A 16,007-nucleotide genomic window follows, 5' to 3' on the forward strand; every position below is an offset into this window, starting at 1 on the left:
CTCTCCTACATTTTTGAATTCGATAACTTTCAGCTTCAAAATTGGGTAGGGTATTCTTGGTTGTAAGTTTTTTCCTTTCTGCATTTTGTGTATATCATGCCACTCCCTTCTGGCCTGCAAAGTTTCTGCTGAAAAATCAGCTGATAGTCTTATGGGTGTTCCTCTATACAGAACTATTTGTTTTTCTCTTGCTGTTTTTAAGATTCTTTATTTTTATCTTTAATTTTTGACATTTTAATGACTGTGTCTTGGTGTGGGCCTCTTTGGGCTCATCTTATTTGGGGCTTTCTGTGCTTCCTAGACCTGGATGTTTCCCTTCTCCAGGTTAGGGAAGTGTTTGAGCTACTATCTTTTCAAATAAGTTTTCTGCTGCTTTCTTTCTCCCTTCCCCTTTTAGGATCTTATAATGCAATTGTTAGTACACTTGATGTTGTGTCAGAGGTCCCTTAACCTATCTGAATTTAAAAAAAAAATTTTTTTTTTTTTCCTTTTGCTCTTCAGCTTGGATGATTTCCACTATCCTGTCTTCTGGATCACTGATTCACTCTTCTTCATTCTCTAGTCTGCCATTGATTCCCACTAGTATATTTTTCATTTTAATTATGGTATTCTTCAGCCATGATTAGTTCTTTCTTATAGGTTCTATCTCTTTGTTGAACTTCTCACTGTGTTTATCCATTCTTCTAAGTTCAGTGAGCATCTTTATGACCTTTGCTTTGAACTCTTATCCAGTAGATTGTTTATCTCTGTTTTGTTTAGTTCTTTTTCTGAGATTTTATCTTATTTTTTTGTTTGGAACTTAAATTCCTCTGTCTCCTCGTTTTACCTCACTTTCTATGTCTGTTTCTATATATTAGGCAGATCAGTTATTTCTCCTGGTTTTGAAGGAGTGGCCTTATTTAGAAGGTGTCCTGTGGTCACCAGAACCAAGTGCTCCGGAGTTGTTTCCCACGTGTGGGCTCTGAGTGCCCTCCTCTTATGGCTGGGCCACGACTGCTGCAGGCACACTGGTAGGCAGGGCTGACCTCCAGGGCATCTGTCTGTGAGGCCTGGCTGTGACTGTTGTGAGTGTGCTGGTTGGTGAGCCTCCCATCCTTCCCCAGCAGGAGCCATTTTGGAGGGGTGAGGCCATCACTTAGGTACGTTTCGATTTCTCCTGCCTTCTATCCAACACCACTAACTCACCAGCATCCTGTCCATGGCACACCCCTAGGAAACACCAGTCACCTGAGGTCCCCAGTCAAATAAACAGACTTGCACAGTTTGGGGCACATAGTTGAAGTCCAATCCTCCAAGCTTGACATCAGCCTCAGCACCCAATTACCAGGTAAGTGCTTTAACTGAACCACAGTGGTGGTGGTTGATTTGACTGAGTTGCTGTTGGAGGAGTTGGGTTTTCTTTTACAACCTAAACTACAGTCACAGTCTATGTCCTTCTGTTGTGATGTAGCCAGAAACATTACATTTTGTTTTCTGAGATTGTCTTGATACAATCAGTATAATTTGTGGGAGGAAGGGTGTACAGGAAAGTTGATGGGTGGGGGGGGATACATTTTGGAAGAGATGAGGTAGAAAAGCACTGACTTGTGACAGAGGAGAGCAGGATTTTAGTTCCGACTTGTCACTGTGTGTGACACTTTGACCATCCCCACCCATCCTGGGCCTCTGTGTCCTTGTAAGCAACCTGAGGGCACTTCATGATGTCTGAGGCCCCATCCAGCTCTGATACTCTGTGATTCCCACTGGATCCAAAGGACCCTCTTCTCCACTGGAGCATGGGCAAGTCCTGGCCACCACGCCCCCAGGAAGCCACACTCAGGGGCTCTTTGGCTTACTGTGCACGGCTCCCCACAGTGCCACGTCAGCCTTGGTTAGGTGGGGATGGGAAGGCAGCCAGTGCCTCCTGTTTTTGCCTGGTGGGAGGTAGGATATTTTCATTGGCATCCTGCCATGCTCTCTGACCTGCTCTGGGGGGGGGGGGGGGGGGGATGGTCTTCTAGGAACTGCTCACCTGACCCCTGATAATCTGTAGTGAAATGTAGGACCTAGCGGGAATGAAGCACATGTCCTCTACCTCCCTTTCTAGGCCTCTTGTTGCAGGTTTCCCAGAACAATTTAAGAGGGAAGACTCAGAGAAAGAGAAAAGAAAGAGGCCAGAGTCTTCCCCACAAGTTTCCAAAGTGAATTATACCCCCATCCAGAGAATTGGTATACTGTAAAACATGGTGTGACATGGTAGGTAGGTAGCCAATCCCTGGGCAGTTCCTTCTAAAAGGCAAGGGAACCCCTCTGCAACCCACCCCAACTCTCCACATACTACTTCCCACCTCCCAACCACTCATGTACACCATTTCAATGATGTGGGGCCTGAGCACTTCCACCTCCGTTCACAGAGGACGAGGAGGAGGAATCTTCATTCCAATGGAAAGAGGACCTCCAAGGACTCCACAAGTTTGCCCTCTGCCTAAATAAAACGTAAACAGACCTAATTAAAGAATATCCTTCCCAGTTAGACAGGCACCAGGCAGGTTGCCCACTGGGAAAGCTGTCTGCCCCTCAAAACAAAGACAGCAGGTACTCCTTGGAATGTGCCCAGTAGAGACTGGGGATGGAATACTTCTAGCGTTACAAAACCCACACTCCTGCAAATTCTAGAATCAAATCACATTGTGTTTACACAGTAATTCATCATTCATTGATTCATATATCCATTCCTTCACTCACTCACTCACTCATTTGTTCAGTAGACAGTGACCAAAGGCCTGTCCTGTGCCAGGCACTGTGTGAGGCTTTGGGGACACAGCAGGCAACAGGAGCCATAGTCTTTGCCCTCAGGGAGCTCACAGTCAGATGGTAGATTCAGACCAGAAGATTGGCAACTAATGAGGACAGAGTGTGTGAAGTGCTTTGGTTGGGATCTGCTGGGTGGGGAGTTGGGGGAGGGGGGCGGTTGAAGCCTTTTGGTTTGTCTGGGATTTATGAAGTGCTTCCTCTTATGTGTTCTGGCTTCACTCTTGCCATAAGCTTCTGAGGCAGCAATGAGGTCAGTGAGGTGGCAAGACTTGCTTAGGTTACACAGATGGGGCCAGGAGTGGGACCTGGGCCTCTGACTCCAGTTCCAGGAGCCCACCCTGGATGACCCTGGACTCTTCACTCAACTGTGCTGAACTTCATCATTAAGAGTGTGTAGCCACTGGCCAGCCCACGGCCAGAGGGTGTGGTGGCAGAGGACCTGGAATGAATGGCTAGGAAAGCACTTTCTAAATGTTGAGCACCATACACATGTTTAGAGTTATTATGATTACTAGTTCAGTGTGTCGGGTGCTTAGGATTTGGCTTCTCTGAAAAGCTGCTCAGCTGATGTCCTCCTTAGAGGCCCAAGTTCCTACCTCATGAAGCAGTGACTTATAACCTGGTGGGGAAATGGGCTGATTCATCTGGAGGAGAGATCCCAGACTTTGTACTCATGTGTTCCCCACCATGACAGAGATTTTCATATGCTCCTTGGATGAAAACAGCTTATTCATTTATTTGTTCCTTTACTCATTGTTCATTTGCTCATCCATCCACCCAACCATCATTCCTTCCATCTATCCATCCATCCATTTATCCATCCTCCACCCACCCACCCACCCACCCACCCATCCACCTACCCATCTACCCACCCATCTGTCTACCCACCTATCCATCCATCCACCCAGCCACCCAACATTCCTTCCATCCATCCACCCATCCATCCACCCATCCATCCATCCATCCACCCATCCATCCATCCACCTACCCCCCCCACCCCACCAAAAAAGATATGTCTCAAAGATAGCCAGAAAAATTCCTGGCCCAATGTTTCCTCAGTTATTATTTCCTGAACCACTTATATCCTTTGAGATGTTCTTGAAAGAAAGGGTTTCTTGGCCAAATAAATCTGGGGAAAGCTCTAGCTACCACCTGTAGAGCTTCAGCATGCATGTTAATGTAAGAAAAGCTCTAGAGGGGAGCGCCTGGGTGGCTCAGTCGTTAAGTGTCTGCCTTCGGCTCAGGTCATGATCTCAGGGTCCTGGGATCAAGCCCCGCATCAGGCTCCCTGCTCCATGGGAAGCCTGCTTCTCCCTCTCCCACTCCCCCCTGCTTGTGTTCCCTCTCTCGCTGTGTCTCTCTCTGTCAAATAAATAAAATCTTTAAAAAAAAAAAGCTCTAGAGGTCCTGCAGGAAGGAACCCTGTTTACATTTCTCTAAGGCAGTATTCCCTAGACCTCTTTGACCAAGGAGTGCATTTTTATGGAGTACCCATTAGCATCTTAGAGAATGAATGGTTCGTGAAATACACTTTGGGGAGCATTCCTTTAAGCATAAAATCTTTTTTAAATTAGAATGACTTGCATGGAATATTCATAAGATCTATTACTTATGTACCTGCCTTCTTACATAGGAATGACTCAGCGTTCAGCACTTTCTCGGCACATGATTGAACACATTAGGACGGATAGCACTCTCTGATGATATATTGTCACTGACCAGAGCGAGTGGAGGGACTCAGATTATTTTAAGTGATCACTTTTCAGAGAGCTTTGATCTTTCCCTTTTGTGAACAGTGGAAGTTATTGTTTATTGCTTTTCATTACTGTTCATGTCCCTGTTTGACCTTTCTATGAATTGAAAAAACAAAGAACCAATCTAATTATAATTGTATGTAAAGTGAGAGTAAACAGGCTCAGAGTGAGGACCTGACCTTATCTTCTCTCTTTTTCATTATGGGCTTGAAATTTAGCGTATGGATTTTGTGCTACGACTTTTAGCTGCTCAAAGACCTTTGGGGCAAGTCTCCTGATTTTCATCTATGTTCTGGATAAAGGAGTATGTAGGATATGACTCTTGGATATTTAGTGTTACTAAACCCCCAGAGGAGGGAAGTCCCCTGTGACTTGCTTGGGGCCAGTACTGAAGAAGAACATTGTCTTCAGGGTCAGATGGACCTGGATTTGAATTCTGACCCCACCTCTTCCTAGCTCTGTGATCTTGGGCAAATTGCTAAACTTCTCTGAGACTCAGTGTCCTCCTTTGAGTGTGGGAAATACCTTTCTCACAGGTGTATGGTAAATATCAAATGAGATTGTGTATGTGAAGTGCTTAACAGAGTACCTGTCATACAGTAAGTGCTCAATAAATGGTAGTTAGTGGCAAGGCGGGGACTAGGGTGAGGCAGGTGAGGCACCCAGGGCACATTTTAGGGGACACTCTGAGACTTATGCAAATATGGGGTCAGCCCTGAGAGAGAGTGCCATCTTATACCTTGCTTTCTGTGTGCCTCTCTTGTCTCATGCCCTGGCTAGCGGGAGGCTGTCACCTGTGATTGTTCTCCAGCACGGAGGGCCTGGAAGGCCTCTGATTGGGCGAGAGAGATCTTTGCTCACCTAGAGAAGCAGCCCCACTCCCTGTAACGGCCTCCCCACCTGAGGCAGCAGGTACACTGGCTGGGAGGGCTGGCTCCAGGTGAATAAAGGTGTAACTGGGGAGAGATGGGACTAAGGGATTAGCCCAGTGGAAAGGCCAAGGGGCTTGCTCACCTGGGGCCCTTCAAGGGCAGGAACCACTATGGAGCCCCTCCCCTCTGGCCCCGGAGAGGGGGGCAGGGCCTCTGCCAGCTGGGCTGGACCCCCACTTCCCTGTCAAAACTTTTTAGAACACAAACAGTGTCAAGAGCGGCATTTGCATAAATCTCATTAGAAAAAGTGCAAGTTTCATAAATCTTGTGATAAATTAGTACGATATCATTCTCAACGTGATGTATTAATTTTAGGGCAAAATGAATGGTGCTGTGATCATTGTGGGTAATTATGAGTCTCCTCAAAGAGGAAGTGATTTCTGGAGGGACTTTTCTGGCCCCCTGCACAGCTGGGGGTGGGAAGGAGAGCAGGGGTGAGGGGAAGGGTGTCTTTTTCACCTGCTTCCTGGTGACACCTTTATTAGGTTCTTAGTAGTAGTATCCTTTTCTGCTGTTGAGAGGTGAAAAGAACAGGGTCGGGCCTGGTTAGTACTTGGATGGGAGAGGTGAAAAGAAGCAGCCCCTGGCCCTTGGGCTCTGGCTAAGGGATGGGGGCATAGGAGGGATTGGGATTCTGAAGTCAGGGCTTTAGGTCCAAATTCCCTTTGGAAAGAATTTTAGATGCCTAGGACCTAGAATCTGTTGTGCAGCCAGGCCCAAGACCCAGTGGACTAAAATACTCCATCGTTAGCCCGAGAGGAAAGGGACTCACTGGGGATGGCAGCTGGTTAGCAGAGTCTGACCCCCTCCTTCACGTTCACAGTGCGGGGTTGGGGGGTGGGTGTTGGCGGTGATGACGGGTGATGTTAGCAGGGCCTCCTTCAGAGCTGGGGGAATGTGAATGTTGCCCAGGGGACAAGCTTGGGCAGGAGGGGAGGGCCAGGGTCCCCGTGAGCAGGAAGGAGTCAGCACGTGCCTGCAAGTGTTTGGATAATCTCTTTGTGAGCCTTTAAAGGCCTGCAGTGCTCTGTTTATTTTAATGATAATGTCAAGTTCAATTTGCCGACATTTTTCCACATTTCCTTTTGTAAAGTTAATTGAACAGTTCAATGAATTGAAAAGTTTCAGGAGAAGGGAACAAATGTACCCACCCCACTATTATCACTGTTATTAAATCTGGTAACTACCGCTTGGCACTCCCGGCCCCTGTGACAGGACTTCAGCCCCCCTGGGCCTGGGAGCGGCAGCAAGGACTCGGGAAGGTCAAACCGAGCATTCTGGAGCCTCTTGATTCATGGCTCTTTCTTTCTTGTTCAGGCTGCTATTCCTGGGCAGAAAAGAGTATCCAGGCCAGCCCGGACCCTGGCTGTCAGGCCCTACAGGTCAGGCCACTTCCCCCAGTGTCTCCCGGGAAGTACGTGGTGTGGCAAACGGGACCGTAGTCTTGGAGGCACTTGAACCGGATGGGACTTGAATGTTGTGAGGCGGAAGGAGTACCAGGAGCCTAGACTGATCAAGTCTCAGCTCTGCCGCCTGTAGCTGTTAGCTGGGCGGCCGTGGACTCGTCACGGAGCTGCTCAGCCCGGCTTTCTCCTATTTAAATGAGTTTGCTGGCCTCATCAAGAGTGTGAGCGTGGCATGTGTACAGTCCCCCCCCCCGCCACCGCCCCATCCCCTGCTCACAGCAGGTGTCTAATGGATCACAGTGCTTTGTCCTGCTGAACCCATGCAGCCTCAAGATCCTTCTGTGGAACCACGACCTGGGGACCGGCCCAGCACATGAACCGAGGCCCACTTGCCAGGCTTGGAGTTGATTCTCCCCAAGGACCTCTGTGCTTTGGCCGTTGATGTCAGCTCCTTCGTGGTGTCCGCGGGGAGAGGGAGCTTGGAGAGGGAGGGGACCACCCCCCCCCATGGTCATACAGGTCCACACAGGAAGTTGTGGCTGAGCGCCAGCCCTGTTAGTTCTAGGCCTGACCACTTCCCTCTGTCTTATTATAAAGGGATGTCACTGAGACTGTCTTCCTCTCGAAGTATCTTCTGTGCCCTTTGATCCTGTGTCCCGTGTCCTCCTGCCGAGTGCTCATCCTGGGGCCACAGCCCGTGAAGCAGGGCAAAGGGCAGGACTGCAGTTCTTCATCCGTCTGTCTGGACGGTGACGAGACCCTGAACCCACGCTCGTGCTTCCCCCGTGGGCCTGGGAACCGCCACGGAAAGCGTGTGGCACAATGGGTGTGCAGGTGTGCCCGCTGGGATGGTGGCTCCAGGAGGGCACGGACTTCTGTCTGTTTGGTTCATGGTTGTATCGCCAGTGCCTAGAGCAGGGCCTCGGGCAGTGTTTGTTGAATGAAGGAAGGAAGGACTGTAATGGCGTCATGGGGATCAGAGGAGTCACTGAACAATCCCAGTTCGGTCAGGTGCTAGCCGTGTGACTTCAGGCAAGTAATGTGACCTCTCTGTGACTCATAAGGTTGTAGGGGCTGAGAGCACGTCGGTGTCTGTTGCTCGGCCTGGCAGCCCTTGGCAATGATGATTTTATGTGTCTCTTGTGCCAGAAGTGGAACAGCTCTGAGTTTCTGAGACTCTGGACTGGGTCCTTCAAATATTTAATGTCCGATCTATCCTCTTGGGCTTCATTACTTTAAGATAACAGTAACACAGGGCTCCTCCTCTTCCCTGCCACCAAAACCTCTGGTTTATATCATCCTGCTCTATTTAATGCCTCCTTCTTCTCTGCTGAATTAGCTTGCCCCCTTGGCCATCAGACACCTGTGTGCCCAGGTGAGCCACCCGACTCTGACTCTCAGGAGGGAATCGCCATCTTGCTGGCATGTGATAAGTGGGCAGTGGAAAGCCAGGGTGATGGGAGGGAGTCCCCATACTCCGTGCCTCAAGGATACTCACCTTCAGCCCAGCCGAGTAACCCCCGGGGTCCAGGGCATCCTAAAATATGGAGGAGCCTAAAACATGGAGGGGGCTTGGGGGTCTCTGTGGGGGTCAATCTCTGTGGGGTGAGGAGAGGGCAGTGTTTAGCTGCTCAGATTAGGGCTTGGATAACAGGCTTTGTGATAAAAAACCATGAGGGTGGTGGAGGGAACACTAATTCTGAGTCAAACCGACTTGAGTTCAAAACCTCACTCTGCCATCTCCTAGCTGTGTGACCTTGGGTGGGTCATTTTACCCCTCTGAGCCTCACTCTTCTCGTCCGTATAGTGGGGATGCTAACCCCTCTCTGGGGGGTCATGATGGGAAATAGATGACAGTGAGAATGAATGAAAACCACTGAGCAGGGTGCCAGGCAAACAGTGGGTGCTTAATGAATGCTAGCTTCCTTTCCCCCCAGACAGTTCATGCCATCTACTCTGAGTGGACCGAGCTGCAGGAGAGAGAGGACATGAAGATGGCTCCTGGGTTCTGGAGACAGAGACAGTGCCCTTTATCCAGAGCAAGGATTTTCTGATGAGGGTGAGGACCTGGGTCAGTGCAGGCAGGCTCAGAGCCACCAGCCTCTCAGGACAGGGGTCCAAGTCAGAACTCACTCTGGCTTCCCCCAGGTGGGTAAAGCCGCCTAGGACAACAACAACAAAAACCCAAACAAAAATCAGCTCCTCTGAGGTCAAACCAAGTTCAAGCTCCTGGGGGGGATTAGGAGGAAGGAGCCTGACGGAAGGCAGGAGAATGGGGAGGGTGAACCTGAGACAAATGAGATTATCCGCAGAAATCAAGGCACTTAACCGGCCTGTCTGATCCCAGAGGAGAGACAAATGAGATTGCAGGCTCCAAGGCCAGCCCCAGCTCTGGGGGGCTCATCCCAGGGGAGAGGGGGGAGGGCAGGCACTCCTGGCTCTGGCAGAGACCAAGACCAGTACAGCTAGGCCCCTCAGGACCAGGAGGAGAAGGGTGGGCATGGGGCTTGTGAGGCAGGCTCAGTGGCGATGGGGAGCAGGGAGTGGTTATTCTCAGAAAGATCTGGTCATAACCCATGGCTTCTCATCTGGGGCTGGGGGCCGCCATCTGCTACTCCTTGACTCAGCCACTCCCACTGCACTCCCCAATCCCCATGTCCCAAGCAGCCGTCTCCCAGCCAGGACCCCTGCTTCTCCCTCTGCACAATATGGGGCTTTGTCTGCGTGGTTCTCACTTGATTTGAAAGCATGTCCCAAGACTTCAGCCTCCGTCTTCAGGGGGTGATGCCCTCTCTCTGCTGCACAGAGGTATGAACAGTGGCTCAGGGAGCGCCGAGGGGAGAGAACTTTGTGACCAGGGCAGCACCGGCGGCATGCATTTACAGATGACGGGGATTGAGGGCCAGTGGGAGGCAGAGCCGCCTTCCAGGCTGACGAGCAACAGGAGTCCACACGTGGGAACACGCGGAACCATGGTGTGCTTGAGGGCTGGCGGCCGCCTGGCGGGCTGAGCCCAGGGACGCAGTGGGACTGTGACCTGCCAGGGAGTCAAGCGCAGGTTGGGGGCCGTCGGTCATCTCAGGAAGGAGTTGGGTTGAAATCTGTGGGCACCACGGAGGTGTCTGAGCAGGGTGGGCACAGCTGGAGGTTTGCTGCTGTAGGAAGAAGATGCTGCCGCTGCCAGGGGGAAGCGCAGCATGCTCTCCGGCCCTTCATCCGTTCTGTGGTTCCTGCTCTGCGTTTGGGGAACGGACAGCTTTCATCTTCCCCCATCCAGAATAAATAAGAAGGCTTGCAGTGGCCACCGCCCTGCCTGAGCTTCTGGCCCACCCCTCGTCTAGCGGGCAAAACTCACAGCTCTCCAGGAGAGCATGACACGCCAGTCCCAGCCCTCACCCCTCGGCGCAAAAACAACAATAATAGTAATAGCAGTCATCTCAGCGATCAGCGTGGGCCCAGCAGGGCTGCGGGGAAAGCTGTGATTGTCCACCCCTTGCCTGGAAGATGGACGGGGCCTGCTGCTGAGGGACTGAGGCCACCACGGAGATGTGTCACCAGCCCTGTGCGTCTCAGGGGCATTTGTAGCCTACTGAGTGGATCCCCGCCCCAACCAGGGCCCCTGGGCTGCAGGATGGGGTATGCTGCCCCAGGAAGGGGTACATGGCACCCAGGGTGGGATATACTGCCCAGGATGGGGTACCCGGCCTCAAGGATGGGTCCACAACCCGGGGGATGGGGTCCATGGCCCAGGATGGGGTAGATGGCCCCAGGATAGGGTGTAATACTCCAGGGCAGAGGACATTACCCCAGGATGGGATACAAGGCCACAGGATAGAGTTCATGGCCCCAGGTTGGAGTACATTGCCCAAGAATGGGATGCAGGGCTAGTTCATGAGAGATTGGACCCCCAGCCAGCACCCAGCTATGATTCTGCCTGCATCCAAAAGCAAGCACTACTGGTTTGAGCATTATGAGGTTTTGATTAGCCATGCTTTTTCCTGTCCATTAGTACACATAATTAGGAATTAACTGGCTATACTCTCTCCCCTCTCTGTGGCTCACAGATCTACATGACTTTGGGGTCTGTTGTCGCCTAGCACCTCTAGACAGTTGGCAGGACTCATTTGTTTACCCAGCGGCTCTTTATTGAGCGCCCCTGGGATGCCAGGCCCCTGTGTTAGGTTTAGGGGTACAACAAGGAACATGACAGGCCAGGCCGTGGCCCCCACGGAGCTAACACGGGTGTGCTTGTATGACAGGCAGGGGGCTGGGGCAGGCAGTCTACAAGTCAGGTGAACAAACACAATCAGCTCAGAGCAAGGAGAGCTGTGAGGACAGTGACACAAGATGCAGGGACTCGGAGTGGCGGGGCGTCCCTTTAGATAGACTCCGTCTGTATGATCAAGTATTGGGGAAGGCCTTTCTGAGAAGGTTACTCTTGGGCTGAGAGGGGAATAGTGAGGAAGCTGGCAGGGTAGGGACATGCCCAGCAGAAGGCACAACCAGGGCAAAGGCCCTGGGGCAACCACGAACTGTTGGGGAACAGAAAGAAGGTCCAGGTCTGGGAGGGGTAAGCCCGGGAGCCTGTGCGAGATGCAGTGGGAGGGTGCTGCCTCAGGCCAGATGGTTGGGGCCTTGGACATAATCTGATTTAAGTTTGGGCTTTAAATTCTTTAATTGTGGTAAAATATAACAAAAAATTTTACCATCTTAACCATTTTTTAATGTACAGTTCTGGAGTGTTCAGTACATTCGTGTTGTCATGCAAGAGATCCCCAGAACTCTCTCCATCTTGCAAAACTGAAACTCTATACCCATTAGACAACAATTCTCCATTCCTCCCCCCCCCCCCCCGCCCCCGCCTCCACCCTTTGACCTTTGGTCTCTGTGAATTTGACTACACTGGGTATCTCATGTAAGGGGAATCATACAGCGTTTGTCCTTTTTTGACTGACTTATTTCACTCAGCCAAGTGTCCTCAAGGTTCACATGTTGCAGAGTGTGTCAGAATTCCCTTCCTTTTTAAGGCTGAATAATATTCCATTGTATGTATAGACCGCATGTTGTGGACTCCTTCTTCCATCAGTGGACATGTGCGTTGCTTCTCAATTTCGGCTGTTGTGAGTAACGCTGCTGCGGGCATGGGCATGCGGTGACTTCAGCTCTTTAAAGTTCCACTTTCTCCCCGTGAGGAGAGGCTTGGCCCCCGCCTGGGCTGGGTTGGCACAGAGCTGAGGGGGCCAGCCTTGTGGAGTTACCCTTCCCCGGGAGGGTAAAGGTGGGGGGGCCAAGAACAGAGAGTTCTCCTGCAAGCACTGATTGAGCCAAGAGCCCTCAGACTGAGCCTTTAAATCATCCTGGGGCCGGAGGAGCTTTTCTTTGCATCTACAGTGGGAGCCATAAACCAGGCTGACTTACAGACGGTACGCACCAGTCCGGTTGTTTATGGCCGGCATCCTTTCTGATTGGTTGATGCCTGTACTATGCCCATTGTTAAATATTTGAAGATCACCCTGCTATAAAGCAGTCTCAGGACTTCCCAACCTGGCTGGGCATCAGGGTCTCTTGCAGGGAGAGTGGGGCTGCTGTATAAAAGTTCACACCCTGGGCTCCCCCTCCACCCCCGGGGCCAACTGAGTCAACAGGGCCTGGGGGTCTATACTGTTACTTCCTGGGTGATTCTGATGCCACAATTTTAGGGGGTATCTTCTGTGGGTTCCCCCCCAAAGCAGGCCTGGTGATGAGGGTTCAGGTGCAAATCGTTTGTTGGAAAGGGGGTTCCAGGAAACGCAGGTGAGGAGTGAGGAGGTGAGACAGGGAGGTGAAGATGCAGGACCAACCAAGTTAGCACCGCAGGCCGCTGGGGGTGAGTCCCAGTGGGGAGCTCTGAGAGGCAGCGTACAACACGCCTCTGCATTAGCCCCCCGAGAGGTAAGGGAGCTGGAGTGGTTACCTGCCATCTCTTTATCCACCACCTTGCATCAGTCATTCTTCGAGCAGTGCTGCTGGGGCTCTTAATCCCTGGCACATCCAGCCTGTCCGGGGTGGGGGAAGCAGTCTCTGATGGCCAGAACCCTCAGCAAAGAGTCCCAGGTTGGCACTTGGAGGTCGGGCTGGTGTCTGTGACAGTGGGATGTGCTGAGGCCTAGCGGGCTGGGTACCAGTAGCATCTGGGATGGAGGGCTGCCCAGCTCCCATCTCTCCACCATGCAAGGGGTTGTCTAGCCCCGGTCAATCATTGAGTATCCTTCCTACCCTTGAAAATCGCTCTGGGCCTCATCCACTGCTAGTGGGAATGTAAATGGGGCGGCTACTGTGGAAAACAATTCGGTAGCTCCTTAATAGGTTGAATGTAGAATTACCCAGGACCCAGCAATTCCACTCCTCATTCCTCATTCCTGCCCACAAATGTTCATGGCAGCGCAATTCACAATAAACAACCCAAAAATCCATCAACAGATGAACAAAAAATGTGGTCTCTCCCTACAACAAAATGTGACTCAGTCATAGAAAGGGATTACATACTATGTTACAACATGGATGAACCTCGAAGACTTTATTCTGAGTGAAAGAAGCCAGACACAAAGACTAAGACTACCTCCTCATAGCATCTCATTTATATGAAGTATCTGGAACAGGCAAATTCAGAGAGACGTTCAGTGGTTTCGTGGTTGCCAGGAAGAGGGAGGAACGAATGGGGAATTCTTGCTGAGTGGGTATGGGTTTCCTTTTGGGGGTGATGAAAATATTCTGGAAGCAGATCGTGGTGATGGTTGCACCACACTGTGAACGTACCTAATATGGCTGAATTGTATATGTTAAAATGGTTAAAACGTTGCATTTTGTGTTCTATTTTATCACAATTTTGGAAGAAAACACAACAAAATTCCAGGTATTTCACAGTCTGCATCGGAGGGCATATTATCTGTTTCTCAGGTGGGAAGCAAACCTAGAGTGTGATGTGTGTACCCTAGGGCCCCACAGCCAGGGATGATTCTCCTGAGTGGCTGCAGCTAGGACCACTGGGCTAGAGTGGGGCCCCACAGATTGGGCTCATTCCTGCGTGAATGGTGCAAACAGGGGTGGCTGGAAGGCTTCCTGGTGGAGAAAAGAGCTCTGTGTCCAAGAGAAGCCAAAGCGAGGCCCAGCTTCTGCGGAGTCGCAGAACAGCCCTGGGTGGGGGAGTTTGTGCCCAGCTGGAAAATTGCGGGGCGTCTTGTCTTAAATATAATATTAAATCAGCACCTTTAATTAGTACACTTAGAAAAGGTCACTAGCAATTACCTGGGACACAAAGAAGGCATAAGCAGGCAAGAGCCTGTGAGGAAGCCGAAAAGGACCATTTTGAGCAGCACATAATTGAAGGGAAAATGGATAAAAGTCCAGGAAATTATAGGGTGGGTGACAGCAGCTGATGGCCCCATCCATGTTCTGCCCAGTGCCCCCCTTCTTGGAAGGGCCTGAGCATCGGGCCTGAGAGAGCCATTTGGGATATCTGGCTGAGTCGTATGACCTTGGCTGGAGGGCCAGTGTGGTCTTTTCCAGAACTCGGCCAGCAGAGAGCTTGGTCCCATATCCCCGAAGTGGGCTGGATCCTGATGGTGGTTGGCAGGTGAAGCGTTCACTCCAGGGGGCCGCCATGGACTTGTCATACTGTGCGCAGGCGGGACCGCTCGGGGCCTCAGGTTCCTCATATGGGATCTCCCCAAAGCATTAGGAAATAGCTCAGGGCTCCCCAAACTTTGCTGCTAAAGCACACCTGAGGGGAACAGAAAGGAAATGTGCATCCCAGGGGGAGGCTGGAAGTTCTTTTATAGCTTTAGGTTCCATTTTAAAAAATAAATTGTTACATTGTGTTACATTGTGTTCAGAAATATCCCCGTTTATTTTAGTATAAAGCGATTGCTTGCCACTGAACAACACAGATGCTTTGAGGAGATGCGCTTGATTTATCTATGACTTCATATACCTCCTGCTTCCTCAACCAGAAGCAGCCCTGCACTGGGAGTCTGGAAATTTGGGTTCTAGCTATGGACTCTGTCCCCCACCATTGTACTTTGGGAAACTGGCGAAATGCCTTCAGCTTCTCCATCTTTAAAGTGGGAAGTTTGGGCTCCCCAAAAGGTCTCTGAGGTTGTTCCGACTCTGTTCCATGATTTTACTCCTCTTCCTCCTGCTTCTCACCTCCTCCCCATCCCCTTGGATGCTGCCATATCCTGCTCTGCTGTGACCTTGGAGAGGACACTTTGCTTCTCTGATCCCCAACTTCCTAATCTGTAAAGTGGGTAGAATAATGGCTACCAAAAGAGTTGCTGGGAGGATTTAATGAGAGAACCTGGGTGAATGAGCCTAGTACTCCGTCTGACATATCCACAGAGCCCAGTGATTGCCCAGTATCTTCCAAGCGTTAGGCTTCCAGTTAGGGTCTGAGAGAATCATGTCCATAGAAGTCCTGAATCTTGAGTTCACGTGTCAAGTGTTGAGATGTGTCAGGTTGTGGAAACAAACAAGGGCTCTGGACCCAGAATGCCTGGGATCTGAATTCTAGCTCTGCCGTTTACTAACTGTGGGCCATGATCAATTACTTAATCATTCTTTGTGACACTGTGCACTCATGACATTTTGCACAGTTCCCGGAGGTGCAGGGACCTCCTGAAGCTAAGGCGGTCAGCCTGTCCAGTTGTCTGGGACCTTCTGGTTTTAGTATGTGTCCTGCCTCCATCCCAGACAAACCAGGGGGTGGGTCACCCTGCCCGAAGCCTACCTAGGGAGGGCTGTGATCCCCGGGTGGGGGGAGGGGGAGGTACCCCACACTAGGGCTTCTTAGGCAGGGCTGTAGGCCAGGCATCCTGGGGACCTCTGGCCAGGGCTGTGTTTCCTGGGGAACAGGGACACCTCAGTCCTCTTCTTGTGAACAGAAACCACATCCTGAGCCCAGTTCTGGCCTCGATTTCCTGCGGGCTGGGCCACATCTTCCTAATCTCTGTTTACCTCAGCACTTAGCACAAGGCCAGCACCTAGTCACTGTTGGGTAAACGCCAAGTATTGTAATACGTTGTCAATTAGAAAGGGTGCTTCCATTTGCAAAAAGCAGAAATCCAACTCAACGGACTCAGGCCAAA

At 50.9% G+C, this 16,007-nt stretch overlaps 1 protein-coding gene across 1 annotated transcript in view; it reads left to right on the forward strand.

Moving 5' to 3' along the window:
* Window positions 1–16,007, forward strand: part of CDH23 (cadherin related 23) — a 359,724-nt gene that overhangs the window by 55,687 nt on the left and 288,030 nt on the right.

The sequence above is a fragment of the Phoca vitulina genome, unplaced genomic scaffold (assembly GCF_004348235.1).
Source record: "Phoca vitulina isolate PV1807 unplaced genomic scaffold, GSC_HSeal_1.0 scaffold29, whole genome shotgun sequence".
NCBI lineage: Eukaryota > Metazoa > Chordata > Mammalia > Carnivora > Phocidae > Phoca > Phoca vitulina.